The sequence below is a fragment of the Rhinolophus hipposideros genome (genome assembly GCF_964194185.1).
Source record: "Rhinolophus hipposideros genome assembly, chromosome: 6".
NCBI lineage: Eukaryota > Metazoa > Chordata > Mammalia > Chiroptera > Rhinolophidae > Rhinolophus > Rhinolophus hipposideros.
In genome coordinates, this window is record NC_138052.1 from 68,427,027 (window position 1) to 68,447,263 (window position 20,237).

The window sequence follows — 20,237 nt, forward strand, 5'->3', positions numbered from 1 at the left end:
ATCTGAAGCTATAATTTTAGTGGTGCTGTAACGAAATTGTGTTTGCTGGTTTTGGAATTTGATCATGAAAAATAACTTTTTTTTTTTTTTTGCCTTAAGGAAAACAGTTGATTTATTTAAAATGTGTTGAAGCATGTACAGTCCTAAGACATTATAATTTCCTTATGCTTTGTACAATGTACAAAATCCCAGGGAAAATTTAATAGATTTTGGGTTATCTCTTTAATTTACGAGGCTGCAAATTTCTAATATCTAAAATTTTAATTACTTTGATCAGGGTGGAGGGATAGGCAAATTCAGGCAGCCTACCTCTCTAATCCTTCCACATAATGCTTCCTTGTGAAGAAAGAGCAATCTTGCCAAAACTCATATTCGGCTTGTTCGAGGGTGAGCCTTTATCTTGTTATCTAAGGTCTATGTAAACCTTTTTTAATATCAATAAATTTTGCAGTTTAGTAAGATGGAGGTGGTAGTAAAATGAGGTGGTTAGTAATGTCGTGAATGTGAAGGTAGTTAGTATTTAACATTTAAAAGAAAAATAAAAACTTTCCAAGTGTGGTAACTTGGAGCAATTATATTTCCTTCAAAACAATTTAGTTTTTATATACTGCTAGACTGGCAATGCAATACATGCATACTAACATAAAAGCTCAGGGGATTTGAATGTGGGAATGGGTAAATGTTTCACAATGAGAGAATTATTGTCCAACTTTAGGAAAAAAGCTCCACAAAATTATGAATGTTCAACTAAGTAACATTTTTATATGCCTATAAATCATTTTTGGCAATGCTTATTTATGAACAGAGAAGTGATCTAATGATTATGAAATTAGTTGTCTTGGGTTTTTAACTTTTTCTTTCTTTTCTCACAGAGGCAGCCAAGACTTACTCAAGACTTTGAGTAAATCACTTTAACTTGCTAAGTTTCCCCCAACAGTAAAATTTTTCAAAATACATTTGAATGTTCTGGGTACAGATTATATTATTTCTGTGATTTTTAAAGGCTGACCAGAAGAAACATCTATTTTTATATGAAGCATAAAAAAGATACCTTAAGAGAGTTGAAACTTTTTTTTACTGCTTTTCTACTTATTAAAGTTATATTATTAGTTTACTTGTCTTCAGATGTTTTAATGTACAATGGAAAACAAGCAAAATTTGATTTCCTTTCTTAGTTTTCTAGGGGAAAGACGATTTACTCTAAAAATACTAGAGGTGAGGCTATGTCTGATTAACATTTTAGCTAGCACCTAGGGTTTAAGATGAAAAACCATTCATGCATAGAAGAAAAATGGAACATTTATAGCATATGGAATTTGGTTTTGCTTTGTTCTTTCACTCACGAAATGTTAATCAGGTACATTTATATTCTGTGTGAGTTTGTCCTAGGAGGACTAAAATACATGGACTTTGTCCTTAAAGAGCTTAAATCTTCTTGAAAGTCATTCATATAGTCCCCTTATGGGCATCTCCTGGGAAAATATTCAAAATGTAGGTATCATAGTCAAAAGCAAATGTTTACCAATACCTGATAGTTTTGGTCTTACAGGCAGTTCCCTTCATCTTATTAGTGCCTAATGATTTGCTAGTTAGAATTGAACCACGTCTGCTTTATTTATTTATGGGGGTTTATTTGTTTAAAACTATGCACATCTGAAAATGTATAAATGTGCAGAAGTGTAGCTTTTAAAGATTAGTCAGTCCGAATCTCGAGCTAGAGAATTTGGATTGCTGCAGCACCTGTGGTTCTCCGTCAGAATTATTTCTTTAATAATTCTATTCCAGCTTGTGAGCTCCTTGAGGGCAGGGACTGTGCTTATCTCTGCAGTATCGCCAACTCCTAACACATTTCTTGGCATATAGTAAATGCTTGCCGTATCTTCTCTGACTGACAAGTAATTGGGTAACTAGCTCCTAGAATTTCTGTTGCTCAGATGTGTAGATCTCAGCATCCTGTGAGGAAGCCCTGTGACATTAGAAGACAGAGACTTTTGCCACATACCACTCTGGTTTGCAGCAGTCTGATTGGAAGAAGAAGCGGTGGTGGTGGTGGTGGTGGTGGTGATAAGTGTGTGTGTTTGAGGCCTAGTTTTCTGCATCAACTCTGCTGCCAAATGTGTGACCTTGGCAAGTCATTTAACTTCTAAGCCTCAGAGTTATGCCTTTCTAGGTATTGTTTTAGTTTTAAAATGCCAGGGTTGGGAATCATAACTCCTATGGCCCCTTTAAATTCAAATTGGCAATTTGAGAGCATATAATGGCATTTCTATTAGTCTGTATATTCCTGGAGGTCAGAGGCTATCTTGTACATTTTTTTGTGCGTTTAAAATTTTTATTATAGAGAATTTTGAACATGCACAAAAGCAAACAGCAGCTTAATGAACCCCCTAGGATTCATTACATAGGTCCAACTATCAATCTGTCAACCCATGGCCAATCCTGTCTCATCATGTTCCATTCTCTTACCCTTCTTACCTTTGGAAGCAAATCTTAATATGCATAATTTAATCTGTAAATATTTCATATTTTTATGTGTTTTTGCCTCTCAGGAACCTAACACAGCACCTTGTACACATTAGATAACAAGAAGATAAATTTTGAATAAATGAATGAGAGTGGCGTGGGAAAGGGTAAATGGTTAGGCACCCCAACCCACACCCAAAATTATACATATTTTAGACATTTAATACCATTTGTTAACTTTTGATTCCTCAGAGTGGTGAAGGAGGAGAAGTCAAGGCTTCTCATTACTGAAAATCCTTATGTGGTTGGAATTTTAAAGGGATTTTTTTTTTTTTTTACCTATTACATATAATCACCCCATCACCAGGGAGCCCCAGAGTGCTCCAAGACGTTAAGGTACAAGTAAGTGAAAGATCAGCAAAATTCCATCCAACTTTATGGGTGCACCCTGAGCAAATATGTGAGTGGCATCATATGGCACAACCTAAAGGCCGGACTGTGGTCATCTAGTTCACTGGGAACCTGAAAATTCTTTGGATGGATTTGATTTGGCTACCTCTCTTTATTTTACATTTTCTATGACCTGTTTCCTAAACTTTCTATATCTCCTTTACAATAGCCGCTTTACCCCTCTTTTTTTTTCTTTTCATTATTTACCTTACAATGCACAAGTCCTCATGGAAGTTTGCTCAGAGCATTGACTTAGAAATAATACATTTTAGCATCAGTATGTGTGCTTACTTTGGATGTATCACTCCCAAATGTATAGGCAATATAGTTTGTATAACATCATGAATAAAAGAAAAACAAGAATAAAAACTTAAAGTGAAAAATCTCCCTTAGTATGTACTGAAAGACGTGGACAAAAATATTCAGCATTATTTACAAGAATACTTAAAACTGTAAATAATTCATATATCCATTAACAGAATGGACTATTATAGAGTAATGAAAAAATAAATGATGACTATCTGGAACAATGTGGATGATTTTTACAGATATAGTGTTAAGTGAGAGATTATGTATTGGGTTGTTCCTTTTATATCCAGTTAAAAGTCAGGAAAATGAATCTGTGGAATCGGAGTTTGGGATGGTAGTTAAGTTTATGGGGGGATAGGTGATGACGAGGGGGGCATCAGGGAGGATCCTGGGGGCGGGGAATGTTCTGTAACCTGACCTGGGTGGTGGCCACATGGGTGTTCTCACTGTAACACTTCATCAAGCTGTCCACTGCAGATCTGTAGATGTCACAGTGGGTATATTATACTTCAATGAAAAAGGAAAAGAAAAGACTTCTCCTTTTTACTTCTTAGGAATACCTAAAGTTCAAGCCAGTTGTCCACCTGACCTTATAAGAAGCAAGGCTTGCCTGACTGATCTGTTTCTCTCTCTTTTATAGGACGGAATTGGTAGCTTGAGGAAGGAGTGATAGCTGCATAATGTTTTTATTGTACAAAGCATCTGTTTGCCTGCTTCATGAATAAACTGTGAAACTGTGGTCAAGATGAACTGCTAGCTAGATCTGTTGGTGCCGGGAACTCTGGAGAACTTATTATTATCATACAAGGGGCATGCTAATGGATCACGTAAAGGACGGTCCTGGCTCAGTGTTGGAAGATGTATTAGAATCCAGAATTACCTTAGTGTGGCTAGAGGAATTCCGAATGACATTCCATATATTTAATTGCAAGACAGTGCATAAATACAAGTAGCATTTTAATAGCATAAATATAAAGTAACATTTAAATATAATAGAAATAAGTCTAGGGCTGAATGGATCAGGTAAATATAGTTAAAAATAGATTTCTTTTTAAAAAAAGGCTAAAGCAAGCGTGATACAAAACTGCAATCAGGTAAAGAGTAATGCTTTTTAGGTAGGAGATGATTCCTCCCTAACCAGACTGAGTAGGGTTATTTTGGGGTGCCATGTACAGAACTGGTTCTAGACATGATTGTGCTATGGGCAACATTTGTCTCTGGTGCCTTCCTTCTCCTTTTTCTTTTTTCAGTACAGGATGGTATCATGTAAAAACATGAACTTTGAAGTCCGACTGCCTCTATCTCAAGCTGACTGTTTGACTTGGGGCAAATAACTTCTGACATTCAGATTCTTATCCTTCAAAAGGAGACTCTACCTAACTGAGATATTTAATATTGTATCTATCTACGTAGACATATCGTATCTATCTTTACATCTCTGTGTCAGGATTTTGTTTGGCTGTGTGATCAGAAAGCTTAATATAACTGTAAACATTCAACAATTTATTTCACTTAGAAGAAGTCCAGAGATGGGCAGCCCAGCCCTGATGTATCTGCTCCCAGAAGTGACCGGTAGCTGAGGCTCCATGTAACTCTTTAATCGGCCGTACTCGGTGATTCTGCTTCATGCTGAAGGTTACCTCATGGCTGCTGGAGCTCCAGCCATCTTTTTCATTACAGGCAGCACAAAGGAAGATGAAGAAAAAGGCACAAAAGGTACAACTTCCAGCTGAGTTGCTGAGTTAGTGCTCTCTTTCAGTTGTCCTAGAGGTCCTATAAATATTTCCACCTATTTGTTAATGGCCAGAATTTATGTACATTTAGCAGCTTTCGTAGATTATGAAAACATGATGTTTTCAGGTTGTATATGTGTGGAGATAATGTATAGAGTTAGAGCTTTAAAATTGTAAAACCTCACTTAGCCATAGAAAGAAGCTGGGACATGAAGTCTTTTAGCTGGAATAAAAATGGGGTTCAGTTACTTAGGAAGAAGTGGAAAGTGCATTTTGGGTGGCAACAAGGAGTATTGGCCATAATGTTCACAACAGAACACCCTTCCCCACCGCCCCTTATCTTAGTAAATAGCACCACCATCCACCAGATAGCTCAGTCTGAAAATATGTGTTCATTCACTAATCTTTTCCTTTCGTTATACCCCATACCCAAATGATCACCAAGTCCCACAGCTCTGAAACATATCCTGAAATCTGAACCTTCTCTCCATCTGCACTGTCAAATCCATAATTCAAGTTGCCAATAGCGCTCATCTGGATTATTTCAGTTGCCATTTGCTTCTTGTCTACTCCATTGCCTGCATAACAAACAGAATGATTTTCTCAAAAAATAAGTGAGATTATATCATTCCCCTGCCTAAGGCCCTTCAATAGCTTCCCATTGCAATATAAGTAAATGTCTCTTTCTTACCTTGTCCCGTAAGACTTGCATGATTTGGCTCCTTCCTTCTAAACTGACTATCCACCTTTCCCCTCCAAGTTCTCCTGCTCCAGTCATAATGAACACCTTTCTGTCTCTTGAATCTACCAAGTATGTGCTACCTCAGACCTTTGCCCTAGAACATTCTTCCCCATTTTTATATGGCCAATCGCTCCCCACAGTTTGGGTCTCAGCTCAAATGTCCCGCCCTCAGTTAGGCCTTCACTGACCACTCCGCTCAAGTAGTTCTTTCTAACTTTATGTTGAAGTCATCCTTTGTCTCACCATCAATTATATTTGATTCTGTGCTTGATGTACCTCCACTCAGCTCTGCCAGGAGGCAAAAAACCTGGCCATGTGCCGAACTGACCATGGTGTGGGGAAGAAGCATTCTCCTGCACCATCAGTAGAGAATGCATTGGTTAAAACCTCTTTGAAGAGCAATTTTACCATAGCCATTAGACTTAAAATGACAACTTGATGAGGACAAGGGCCTGAGCTGCAGTTCAGTAATTTGTTGAAAGAATGGTGATTCTGAGGCCTGAATCACAAAATGTCCATCTCAGGGGTTTTCCCCCTCCTTTTGTGCCTCCACACCCTTCATCCCATATTTAAGGTCTTCTCTGCTAAGATGTTAACACCTATCCTTTAAAGTCAAATATCTACTCTGGTGTATCCCAGTTCCAGGGGCAATGTCTCAGAATTAACCTAGTGTATCTTCCTGGAATGTCAATTTTATTTGAAGAATTGTGAGAAAAAAACATTTTTCTATTAAAAAAGTATGGACATGTTAAAGTTTGAGGGCCTTTGATATACCTTCTCCGTCTCTGGGGGACAGAACTCAGGATCTTTGACATTAGGGACAATTGGGTAGAAAGTTTTGAGAGGCACTGCTAAATATCCTGGGTGGATATTTGCATTTTAATACCGAATTCTTCAATCCACCAAGAAGTATCTATTGAGGATTTCCGCTTATTGAGTTTAGCTCCAGGCAGTAGGTGCTGGGGCAATAAAAAGTCTTCCTGAATAGTACACTTGTATATTCTCTTCAGTTTGCAAAATATTTTCACATACATTATCGTACTTAACTGGATTGTTACATAAGCTAATTTGAGTATAAGCATGGAAGCTGCCTGAAGCCAACAAATAACCACTAAGCATACAAAGGATTAAACATTTCAAACGTATTAAATTTTAAAATAACTGAAATGTAAGTCCCCCTTCCTAAACCAGACTCCTAAATCTTCAGTTCCCTTCCCTATAGGGAAATTACTTGGGTGTCTTTCAAGAAGTATTTTAAACATACACCAGCTCTGATCTTAGGGTGTGATCTTGTCTTCTTTTTCTCATATACAAATGAGGACTATTAAATACTAGTCTGCTTTTTTTTTAAAACTACAGTGTTTTACATTGGAGTGTAGTGTTTTATTGTATGAAGTATGCAAAATTTATTTAATCACTTCTAATGGGTAGACATTTGGGTTGCCTTCAGTATTTTGCTCTAATAGCAGATGCTCTAAGAATCATCCTTTACATAAGCACTTTTTTTCTTTGCCCACATAAATAAAATAAATAATAACTTTTTAGGAGTGGAATTGCTGTGTCAAAGGCTTTATGTTTTTAGTTCTGCTAAATACTGTAAAATTGCCCTTCAAAGAAGTTTTAGCAGTACCTCCTACTGAAGATATAGGAGAGTAACTTTTTTCCTACACGATGGTCAGTTCAACACATGACCAATTTTTAGTTTTGTTAATAAGACAGTGAAAAAAAAAGGTTTGTTATTTTTTTTTTACTTGCAGTTGTTTAATTGACTGAGATTGAGCCTTTTTTTTTTCAATATTTCAAAGTTGCTTGCAATGAATTTTTTGTAAACTCTCTGTTTATCTTTCCTAATTTTTCTATTGAGTTGTTGGTCTTTTTTTAATTTGCAAGGATACATCACATGTTAAGGGTAGGAAATTAACTCTTTTCTGTTATATGTGTTTTAAATATTTGTTCCCAAGTAATTGTTTATAGTGTTTGTGAGCAACCATCTTCTTTAAATTAGGTGAAAGTGTACTTTTTTTGAAACATTAAAGATTTCTGAACTAGTGGATATCGTAGAAAGAGAGGAAGAGACTCAGAGAAAAAGGTCAGGAGGTTGAGTCATGGATCTGGTACTTTTTAGTCTTATGACTTTGGACAATTATTACGTAATGTCAAGGAGTCTCAGTTTCCTCAGCGATAGAATGGGAATGATATAATAATACTTCCCCATAGATTCATGAAGATTTACTAACATCATGCATATTACGGTGCTCTATAAATACCATTAAGTAAAAAGTAGCTTTTATTACTGATTTGATAACTGAGGTATCTTGTACATTGGAATATAATATATTGGGAAATTGGAATTTCTGCCTTCAGTTATTTTTTGGAAGACAAAACTATCATTATACCTCAGATAGTTTTCTTCCTTTAGCTCATCTCATGATTCCTGCCAATTCAGTAGTTAGGAAAGACAATTTTTTTCTAATCATGGGAATAGAAAAAAAAGGTGTGGTTTAATAATGCTAATGAGTAAGAAAGGGTGATACTGATACTAGAAAGTGAAATAGTTGTGTTATAATGGTAGAATTGTATTTTTTTCTTTTTTCAAAATTTTAGTGGGTAAAATCTGCTGAAATGCAGTTCTTTAATTTGCAGCTTTCATAGATTATGAAAATACGATGTTTTCAGGTTATATATGTGTAGAGATAATGTATAGAGTTAGAGCTTTAAAATTTTTTGATCTGGAAAGAACCCAGACGTCATCTAGCCCAATGCCTGTTTTTACAGATGAGGAAGTCAGCGATTCCAAGAAGCAAAATAACTAACTTGAGTCATATGATCACTGCAGAACAAAAGGGAAGAACTTATTCTGTCTCCTCCCTGCTGGCTTAAAGCCCCTTTCACCGTCCTATGGCATTTTGGACACATAGGTTGCACATGTTTGGGGTTTATTACAATAGTTATACTTCTTCTAAACTTATCAAATGGGCAGCATGTTTCTTGAACCTTGTGGTTAATAAGTTGTAGTTAAATGTTGCTTTTTTAGAGAGATTATTTTGAGCTAGGTTGAAAAAAAATGGCTTTAAAAATTATTATATTTTTAGTTTGTCCTGAATTTTAATACTCTAGCAAACCTTTGAAAGTTCTTTTTTGTCTCTAGTTATTTTATGTTTTCATGTAGTAAGGAGAATTTATTTTAAGAGAATTGAAGTACGAAATGTGTTCAAGTTGTTAAACATATTTTTCTCTTGATATTTATTCAAGTGGGATATATATTTAAAGCATTCAAAATTGATCCAAACTGCAATAAAATGCTACCAGTGACTAATAAAATGATTTCTGTTTTTTCTCCTTGCAAATCTTAGTTTTGCTTTTGTTTTTGGGTGAACTTTGAAATTAGTGAAAAAATACCAGATCAATTGACATATTCTTCCTGTTTTTTGAGGTGCTCTTATAATTTGTTTTAGTTATTCTTTGCTTCAAACCATCTTGATTTCATGTAACATTAATTGAAATGAATTTTGCTTGTAGATTTTTCTTATAGCAGAAGAAAAAAGGCTGGAGGCATCCCTCCAACCTCCTCACCCACCCTTCTAAGAGCAGAAGTAATGCCCCAATTTGGTGATAGTAACTGAAAGTCATTGCCATCAGCTAGCACATCCAGTTTTGGTATCATGGTAAATAGAGTAAAACACAGTATTTGACAAATACATCTCGGACAGTGAACATTATGAAAAGTGAGAGAAGAGCTAACTGGGGAAGTGAGATGCGGTTGGAAGCTGATTTTCACAACTGAAAAAATTGACAACAGATAGTTTCTTTATGCTGAGACTGATTGATATTCTCAAAATTGTTTCCACTGGAATCCACAGTTTTTCTTAGAAAATGTTATGTAGTAAGATATTAAAGGACAGTTAGACATTTTTCTAAATCCCAGACAATAGGAGAAACATTGGTGAGAGCCAGTTGCTAAGGACGACCTGTTTCCTACTTTCTCCTTCTTAGCAACAACATCGCCAACCTTTGAATCCTTGCCAACCTTTGGATCATTGCCAACCTTTGGAAATCCCTGTCCTTGGAAGCTGAATAAGTGAAGCCATTATTTACTATAACAACATTCATCCCATAAGCATTTAAAATGGGAATAGCTTTAAAATGAAAAAGAAAATTATATATGCTTATTGTTATAAATTCAAATAATAGCTATAAAGAAGAGAATAATGTCATTTCTAATCCCACCACCCAGAGATAACCACTGGTAACATTTTGGTGTATATTCTTCAAGATCATTTTATACTTATGTTTGCTTTTTTTTTTTTTTTTTTTGCTATATACAGAGGGTGCCCCCAAAATGTATACACATTTTAAGATAACATCTCTTAAAATGTGTACATATTGTTTTGGCACCCCTGGTATACTCTGGGTACCCTTCCAATTGATAATCATTATCATTTTTAATGAATGCATAGCATTTCACTGGCTGGTTGTCCTGCTGGTGGTTTTCAAATGACGAAGTTTAAGGTTGTTTCTTTTTCCTGGTGCATTGAACACTTTGCCAGGCAATGTGCTAGATGTTGGGGATACAAGGATACATAGTACGCATTTCTTACATTTAGGGACTCAAAGGAGAAATAGGCATAGAAACTTCTAGTAATTGAAATACTGTGTGAGATGGACAACAACAGAGCTGCATATGGGGCCAGTGTTTGCACTAAGTGTGGAGTGTCCTCCCTCCGCTTGGGAGCATCAAGAGAAAATGGACCAAGGATGAGAGACTTTGTCTGAAAGGATGGGCAGTTATTTCCCAAGCATCCCCTGGGAGAGCTGGTTAAGATTGCTCCTTCCCAGTTTTATTCCTTAGAGAACGTGATTCAGAAGGTCAAGGATGGGGTCCCAGGTTGTCCTGTTGCAGGTGGTCTGTTCTCTACACTTTGAGAAATAGGCATAGGGCAGCTGAAGGGGCTAGCATGGAACACTGAACTGGGAAAGGGGTTACTGCCAGATGAGGGAGGACCTTTACTATCAAACTAAAGACTTTATTTGGTAGGTGATGGGAAGTCATTGAAAGTTTTGAGTGTCGCTACTAAAACTATCTTTTAGGTACACTAATCTGACAGGCAGAGTATTATGGAAGTGTTTTCTCCCTGCTTCTTGGGCAGAGGTAATTAACTTCCTGGTTTGCAAGTTATTTTTATCAATAATAAATCAGTACTAAATGCAGGCTGGGCAGGGATCAATGCTTCTCAAACTTTAATGTGCCTATGAATCACCTGGAATTGTTAAAATATAGATTTCTATTCAGTAGGTCTGGGTAGGGGTGAGGCACAGACATTCTGCTTTTCTAACAAGTTCCCAGGTGATGTTGATGGCCATGATCTGTGGATTAAACTAGAATAGAAGATGTGTTAGTAGAGGGTTTTCAATTATGTGAGGTTTTCCATTTTATTCTTTACATGTGAATGTGCTTTATAATCCTAGGACTTCAGTAAGTTCCCTTTGTACTTTGTTATGGTAACAACTCCAACCAAATTATATTCCAATTGACCCCTTTCTCCCTGCAAGTAACATCCCATTTACTCACGATGTACTATGTGAAAGCTTCAATGTGGAGCCAACCAACATATGTATGTAATCCAGAGCCAATGGTTTGAGATAGATTTTTTTTTTTAATTAATTTTATTGGGGTGACAATTGTTAGTAAATTTACATAGATTTCAGGTGTACAATTCTGTATTACATTGTCTATAAATCCCATTGTGTGTTCACCACCCAGAGTCAGTTCTCCTTCCATCACCATATATTTGATCCCCTTTACCCTCATCACCCACCCCCCACCCCCTTACCCTCTGGTAACCACTAAATTATTGTCTGTGTCTATGAGTTTTTGTTTCTCATTTGTTTGTCTTGTTCTTTTTGGTTTATATACCACATATCAGTGAAATCATAGGGTTCTCTGCTTTTTCTGTCTGACTTATTTCACTTAGCATTATTCTCTCGAGATCCATCCATGTTGTCACAAATGCTCCTATATCATCTTGCCTTAACGCCGAATAGTATTCCATTGTGTATATGTACCACAACTTCTTTATCCATTCATCTATCGAAGGACATTTTGGTTGTTTCCATGTCTTGGCCACCGTAAACAAAGCTGCAATGAACATTGGCGTACACGTGTCTCTATAGAGAAATGCTTTTATATTTTTGGGGTAGATACCCAGGAGAGCGATTGCTGGGTCATATGGTAATTCTATTCGTAATTTCTTGAGGAACCTCCACACTGCCTTCCATAGTGGCTGCACCAGTCTACATTCCCACCAACAGTGTATGAGAGTTCCTTTTTCTCCACAGCCTCTCCAACACTTGTTACTATTTGTTTTGTTGATGAAAGCCATTCTGACTGGGGTGAGGTGATATCTCATTGTGGTTTTCATTTGCATTTCTCTGATGATTAGCGATGGTGAGCATTTTTTCATATGTCTATTTGCCATTTGTATATCCTCTTTGGAGAAATGTCTCTTCAGGTCCTCTGTCCATTTTTCAATTGGGTTGTTTGTTTTTTTGTTGTTGAGTTTCATGAGTTCCTTGTATATTTTGGATATTAGCCCCTTATCAGAGGAACTGTGGTTTGAGATAGATTTAAGCCTTTTCAAGGAACGTGGAAATGCTATTGAGCTTTCACAGAATAAGAGGTTTGAAGTTGGTTAATTACTGAGTCACAAAGCCACCATTACTTATTTCTTTGGTATAGTTATTCTTTAACCAAATTCAACCAACAGAGAAATTAAAAAGTAGGATTTAGAATATGTATAACTTCAGAGTAGATCGTTTGTTTGCCTTAACTACACTTCTCCTGTTTACACGTGGAGGTAGAGTTGATGCTGGTTCTGCTGTTCAGTGACTTAGGCTCTTTCTATTTGCTCAGCCACTCATCCTCTTGTTTCTCTCCTTGTAGTTGCAAGATGGCTGCTCCAGGTTGGGGCGGAAAGGAGATGGAATAAATATGCAGATACTAGCTTCATCGGTCCCTCTTATCAGGAAAACAAAAAGCTGCCCAGAAATTCTAGTTAGCTTCTATTTAAGTTGCATTGGCCAGAGAGCTGGCACACGTCTCTGAGTGTTCTCCTCCCTCCACACACCTTACGAAAGAAGCAGGGAAAGTCAATATTTCGCTTTGTCAGTCTTAAAAGTAGAGGTAGGCAAGAGAGGTTGGCTGGTAATGGGTGTTGAGTGATCCAGCCTACAATGTCTGTCACAGTCTCACTGTAATTCCATTTGGAGGAAACAGGGTCGGGTAAATATCACGTAAACATCCCTATACATTCCTGCCACTGTCTGAATTTTGTGATTATTGCTTCTCAGTGTTAGGCACGTTTTTCTCGATCATTTCCAGACAAAGTCAAATTTAAATAACTCCCATTTTGTCTGGTGTAACTATATTGGGTGGCAGGGGATGAGAGGTTGGGCTGTTTTTTGGTTAGCATGTAATTCTTTGCTAGCATCTATTTCATGAGTTATATGTCTACTTTATCATCCTTTGTAAACATCCATTTTTCTCCATGTTTGTATATTAGTAAAGAATGGGAATGAAAATATGTTTGCTGTCTCTGAGAATGTTAGTGTCGGATCATCAGGCCTTGGATTAGGTAAGTGTTTGCCTGGAGCTGAGTATTTTTATAGAGGCACAGGCCTGTTCGTCAAGTTACTTTAAATTGTAGCACAGTGGTGACACATATTCCTTTTCTCAGGTTAGTGGAGTAGGAAGAGAAGTTTTGGAGTCAGATGGACTTGTGTTGCAATCCTGGATCATCTCCTGCACTCCAGTCTCCTCATCTTTCTAGTGAGGATAAAGGTGTTTACCTTGGAGCTGTGAGCATTCAGGATGTGACACATGATTGGCAGCACTGCATGGCTGGAGTTAGAGGTGTTTGCTGTGTTTTGGTTCCCATTTCTCTTTTTATAGTTCCTTGCTTCCCCCACAACACCTTGGTTTGTTCAACTTGGAAGCAGCTTATCTATTTCCCTTGATAAAAACATTTAGCTTTTGTTTCTTACAGAAAGGGGAAGTAATTTGGAAATTTTGGCTCACTAGACTTCCCTTCTGATTACACAGCAATCCTGTCTAATGAAAGAAAGGCAAGCATCCAATTATCATTAAGTTATCACATTGGAGAAAAGATACTTTCTCCTCAGGATTAAAGTGCTCCCTCAAAATGGAATCCAGTGCATCTCCCCCTATTGACTTTTCATTTGACCCCACTGTGTTATCTAGAGTCAGAGAAAGTAAAAAGTGTCATTCTAAGGTTATTTAGAAAGAGAAACATTAATTTGGATGTGTGAATCTAAAAGAAGATTATGGGTGAATCAAAGGTCATTTAAATTTTTATTTTTGTTGTATATTTTTCATATACGTGTAACCAAATTTTCATACATAGAAATTCATTTAATTTTTAATGAAGTCAATGAGGGCTGCTTTCTGAGACAGTTGGTCTTGTGATATTTATAAAGCAGATTATAAAATATAATTAAATGCCACCATCCCTTTGGTTTGTTAGTCCCAATGAGCACTTTAGAAAATTTCATTATGTTTATTTTAAACAGTATACCATGGAAACATTATTTTGCACAAATTTGGTGAATAACCAAGAAGCACTACAGTAATAAGTGGCATCTCACCATACAAGTGCCATTTGTATTTAACAGAAGCAAAGTTTGGAACGTTGCAGTTTGGTATAATAGAATGATCATGAGTATCAATATGAAAGCGTTCAATAATACTTTATAGCTTAATCAGAAAATACTAGAGACAACATAGTGTTTTCCAAATGAAAATGGCATGCCTGTCTGAAATCCCCAATCTTAAATGTAAGGGTATTTATCTGTTTTGCCTCTGTTCTCAAAAGGGGTGGTTTCTAGACAGAAGAGCACGGTTGGAGAGTCATCATGTAGAACTATTCTGAGACATAATATTTCCATGTAAAACAAGATCAACTACTCTGTGGAGACAAAGATTTCCACCTGAAAATAAGCCACCAATAAAAGAACAAATTTAAAGCTGTTTGAATAGTTTAACTAAATTATATGTAAACAAAGACCACCACGAAACACGGGCTTTGAGTGAGAAGGCTTGAGGAAGGATGAAACCATCAATGAAGCTCTAAAGCGTGGTGGTTTTCATGCTTACTGGAACCATAGCCTGCAATTCCTATTGAATTGATTATCTTTTGGTCGGACTATCACATATAATGAACTCTTGTTTTTTTTGGTAATTGCTCTCCTCAGTCATGGATTATGTACCATCCTTTCTTTGACCGACCAAAATGCTTTTTGGAAATGGCTAGCTGAGATTAGAATTACACATCTGAGGAACAGAAGAAATCAAAGAATGTCTAAAAGAAAAAGGAACCTATGATTTTGACCTCATTGTCCCAGGCTTTCACTGAACTAAATGAGGCAGATTATAAACTGTACACTGTTCAGTGGAGGCATTTGTCTTCTGCTGATACTCTAAATTTTAAATTGTTGGCAGAGATGATTTTATCTGGTATAAAAATAAATACCAAAATTAACACAAGTGTAACATACACTTTTAAAACTCTTAAACAGATTAAAAAATTTTCATTATGGGATGAGTCAGATATACACATAAATAAGCAGAAGAGTATAAATAAAAAATAAAGTGAATCATAGCGAACCCTCATGGTCTACCTTGTTTTAACTCCTCCTTCCACTGCCCTCTTTTCCCAGTATGGATTATTTTGAAGCATATCATATCTTCCCCAATATTAAACAGATTGACATGGCTTTTTTATATGGTAAAATGTAAAATATGGGAGTGGCACTCAACATTAAGCATATTAAATTGCATATCCACATTTTCACACATCTTTCTGTTTCCAAGCTCATTTTCTACAAACCATTACCTTTGCTGCTTAATGTTTAGTAGTCTTTGTTTACATATAATTTGGTTAAAGTGTTTAAACAGCTTTAAATTTGTTCTTTTATTGGTGGCTTATTTTTTTCCAGGTGGAAATCTTTTCTCCACAGAGTATTTGATCTTGTTTTACATGGAAATCTTATCTCTCAGAACAGTTCTACATGACCTTTTGATGCCTCTCTAACAGTGCTCTTCTGTCTAGAAAACACCCCCTTTGAGAACATATGGAGAAAAGATAAACTCCCTTATATTGAAGATGTGGGATTTAAGGCAGGCATGCCATTTTCATTTGGAAAACTATATATTGCTTTTAGAATTTTCCGTTTAAGTTACAAAGTATAGTTGGACATTTTCATAATGATACTTTGGGGAGAGGACAAATTAAAAATATTAATTCTGTTATATGTAATATCTAATTGTGTTGGATTAGAGGATTTGATTTGACATGGACGGATTTGCAGATTAATGTATACTGATGTGTTATAATAAAGTTTTATATTTGTAAAAGAGAATGGAAGCAATATAGAGTATTTGTGATTCAGAGTGTGGTTTCTGGGGTCAAATTGCACGGGGTTTGAGTACCTGCTCCATCAACTAACAGCCATATAGTCTTGGCTAAGTCATGTAACTTCTCAAAGCCTCAGTTTCCTGTCCTGTCATGTCAGGATAATAAGAGTACTTACCTCCCGTAGTTTTTGATATGGCATAATGAGATAAAAACAAAAATTATCACTGATTTTGGCTTAAATGCAATAGAGATACTACTGAACATTTTCTTTAATGCTGTTATTAATTACTTGTTTAGGGTCCTAAAACATAAGGATTGTTGATTTTTGGATGTCAGGTGGATGCACATTCTAAGTTTAAAAGTATTAAAAGGCAAATTTGTTATTCTGAGGCCTGGTGGCTACTAAATACTTTATATGAGAAGTTTTGTACACTTTAGACCTGTGATCCACTTAGCTCTAGTATTGCATATACAATAGTGCCTCAAGAAACATGTGACGGGAGCTGAAGCTGATTTTCCTTGTCAGCTTAAAAATGAAATGTACCTTAAATCCCATTTTGATTCGTTTAAGAAGCTCTTAAACATGTTCCTAGTTTCGGCTGTGCCATGTGTCATAGTAATGAGTTCAACAGGTTCACTGTCTGTATGGAGAGTAGCGGGCACTGCAGCTGCAAAGGCTTGTGTGCAGTTGGAGGAGGCACAGCTTAGCTGCAGGGTTCTGGCCTTTGTGCCCTTGAGGACTAGGCCTTGTGAGGCTCTTACTAGTCCATAGACTTGGTATCTTACCCTGCACTCCATGCCTTTAATTTGGTTGAATTTCAATTCTTGGCCAGCATCCTTGGGGCCTGTAGCCTTCGCTTTGCCACGGGGTAAGTTACCAGGCCCCAGGATGTTGGTAGATCAGAGGACAGGAAAACGCTGAAACAGGAAGCAATATTGACCTGGAAATGGGAGAAACCCCTACCTGCTTCATGGAGTTGTCAGATCCCATTCTTAGGTTCTGTGAACTTAAAGCTCATCACTAAGTGTACTTTGTTTTATTTTTGTCAGGTTGGCATTTCACACCCCAGAGATGCTTAATGTGTCATTTGCAAAATTTGAAACATCATATCACTCAGTCTCTTCTAGTCCATTTATAAAATATACAGTGAGGCTGATATTGGCATCATTTTGAGAAGCCTCATGTTTTGCCTTTCTTGTCTGAGAAATACCTGTTCATCCCTAACTTTGTGTTCTGGTCCTGTTTCAGGTTCCTGATAGAACATTTCCCATAATATCTATAATTTACTAAAATAAGATTTTTGTGTGTGTGTGTGTGTGTGTCTGTGTATGTTTCCTTGTTTTCTTGTTTGACTCAAACATCCTGTGTTCAAATCTGAGATATGGCACTTACAAATTGGTGACTTTCAGCTCTCCAGACCGTTTCCTGGACTCTAACATAAGGATAGTAATAGTACCTTCTTCATGAAGCTGTATTTATTGGGTACTGCACAGTGAAGCATTCAGAAGTGCCTGCCGTTCCTTAAGGACTCTCAAAATATTACTGATTTTGTTATTGTCATCACCACACCAATATATCTTCTGTCTGACCAAAACAACACAGCATATTTCTGTCTCCTTTTTGTCATATTCCCATTTACTCTTCCATATTTATTGAGGGTCTAGTAGAGATCTCAGGTGGTGTTTTGTAGGCACTAGGAATAACTATTGATCAAGAGTCTCCACTGAAATCATGCTTTGCTTCTACTAGTTTGGTAAAATTGTCTCAGCAAAAATCTCCTGTGACTGTTTTGCCAAATCTAAAGGATTCTTTGGTCTTACCTTTATTTGATGCTTTGTAATATTTGACACTGTTCATTAATTATTCCCTTCTTTAAACTCTATCTTTTCTTGAATGCTGTAATACCATACTTTATTTTGATTGTCTTCCTAACTTTCTGTCTGGTTTCTCTGACTATTGACTTAATTTTTTCACCTGACCTTTAAGTGATTTTCTAGGTTTCTGTTTCGGAGTCATTTTTTTTCTTCCTTATTCTTGTCAGAGAGTATAAATGGATGTCCTGTATGTCAAACCTAGTACTCTCTTGTGCTCTTTTGGCCTGAACAGAATAAAAAAAAATTTTTTTAATGAGTTGTCAACTTATAAAAATTGAGAGATTTCACATAACAACTTGAGTTTCACTTGCTCTTGAAAAAAACCTATCTCTTTTTCCCCCCAGTAAATTAGTACACATCTAGTACTAATTTGAGACCAACACATTTTTCTCTATACCTGATGTTCTCTAGGCATCACAGACACAATCTGTTCAAAATTGGACTCATTGTATAGTTTATTTTGGTTTTTTTTTCTAGTCTAGTTAATAGAATGCTATTTACTGAGGCTCAAGCCAGGGCCTGATGAGTGAGAAGTCTATGGGAGAACCCATGTGACCTAATTTAGATGCCTTCTACTGTCCATGGCTGCCAGGGTCTTCTCATTACCTTTATCCTTTACCCTGCACTATGGGATTCATACTGGCAGACCTCTAGCTCTCTGACATGTTTCTTATTTTAAATGCCAACTTCCATGATTGGGCTATCACTTAGTAGTCTCTACCTTCATTTGATTCCTTTAAGAATCACTATTATCTCAACAAATATTTATTGAGTGTCTAATAAACAGCTCAGGTACTATTTTCTAGGCACTGGGGATAGTGTTGAACAAAACAAAGCCTCTGTTATAATGGGGCTTGTGTTCTAATGGAGGAGAAAGACAATACATAAATAAGTATAATGTTAGTAGTGATAAGTACAAGGCCTGACAATTAAGTTTGCAAACTCATCCTAGAAAAAGTGCTACATACTTCCTCGATGAATATCACTATGGTCCACTTTGAAGTACTCCCCTTGGGAAGCTGTGCACTGACGCCAGCGCCTAGTGCATCCTTCAAAGCAATTCTGGAACTCTTTCTCTGGAATGGCCATAAGAGCTGTTGTCATATTACTCTTGATGTCCTAAATGTCATCAAAATGTTTGCCTTTCAATATTTCCTTTATCTTCAGGTAAAAAAAGAAGTCATTTGTGGCCAGATCTGGTGAGTAGTAAGGGTGTTCCAATACAGTTATTTGTTTACTGACTAAAAGCTCCCTCACACACAGTGCCATGTGAGCTGGTGCATTGTTGTGATGCAAGAGCCATGAATTGTTGGTGAAAAGCTCAGGTCATCTTTTTCATGCAGCCTTTTCAGCACTTCCAAATAGTAAACTTGGTTAACTGTTTGTCCAATTGGTACAAATTCATAATGAGCAATCCCTCTGATATCAAAGAAGTTTAACAACATTGTTGCAACAAGTTCGCGAACTTAATTGTCAGACCTCATACAATGAAGACTTCTTGAACACCTACATATCTCGTAATTTATATACCTTTAGGTTGTCACTTCATTTACTTAAACAGACTAAGGCCAAGTGTAAGTACAAGACTTTGGAGGAACTGAAGTATATCACATAAAATCATATGTCACATCTAGGATGCTTTAGGGCCAGGATCTAGTTTTGTTCATCTGGAACTATCTGAATGCCTACTGGTATTCAGCAATAATGAATTCAAGGGGGATTGTGTAGTTTAGATTATTTTGCATTTTATATGGCCATTTCTATTGAGAAAGCAATTTAAAAAATAGTAGAAAGTTTATGAGCCTTAATTGCATGAAGTCTTCAGCTAGTGTAATCTGATCAGCTATAGAATTTGCTATTCCCTTGACCAGACCAAGTAGGCTTTTGCCTAAATGCTTGGAATTTAAGTTCTTTCTCCCAGGAATATTCTTCTAGATTTTTGTAAGCTTTGCTCCCCCACTTCACCCTTTACCACACTACCAAAAATAGTGCTCTCCTCTTGCCTTGCGCTTTCTAGTCCCTTTCCCTGGTCCCTCACTTTTCTTTATAGCACTTAACACCTCCCAATAAACATTGTGTCTGTTATCCATCTCCCTTACTAAAACAAAAGCTCCTTGAAAGCAGGAATTTGTGTGTTTTGATCACTGCTATACTCCTAGCACCTAGAATAGTGAATGGTTTGGAGTAAGTGGTCAATAAATATTCACTAAGTGAATAAATCAATGTAAAATAGTT

The 20,237-nt window shown here is 36.6% G+C and overlaps 1 protein-coding gene across 1 annotated transcript in view; it reads left to right on the forward strand.

Annotated features, from left to right (window-relative positions):
- Positions 1-20,237, forward strand: part of PLCL1 (phospholipase C like 1 (inactive)) — a 299,473-nt gene that overhangs the window by 72,487 nt on the left and 206,749 nt on the right. The window lies entirely within an intron of this gene.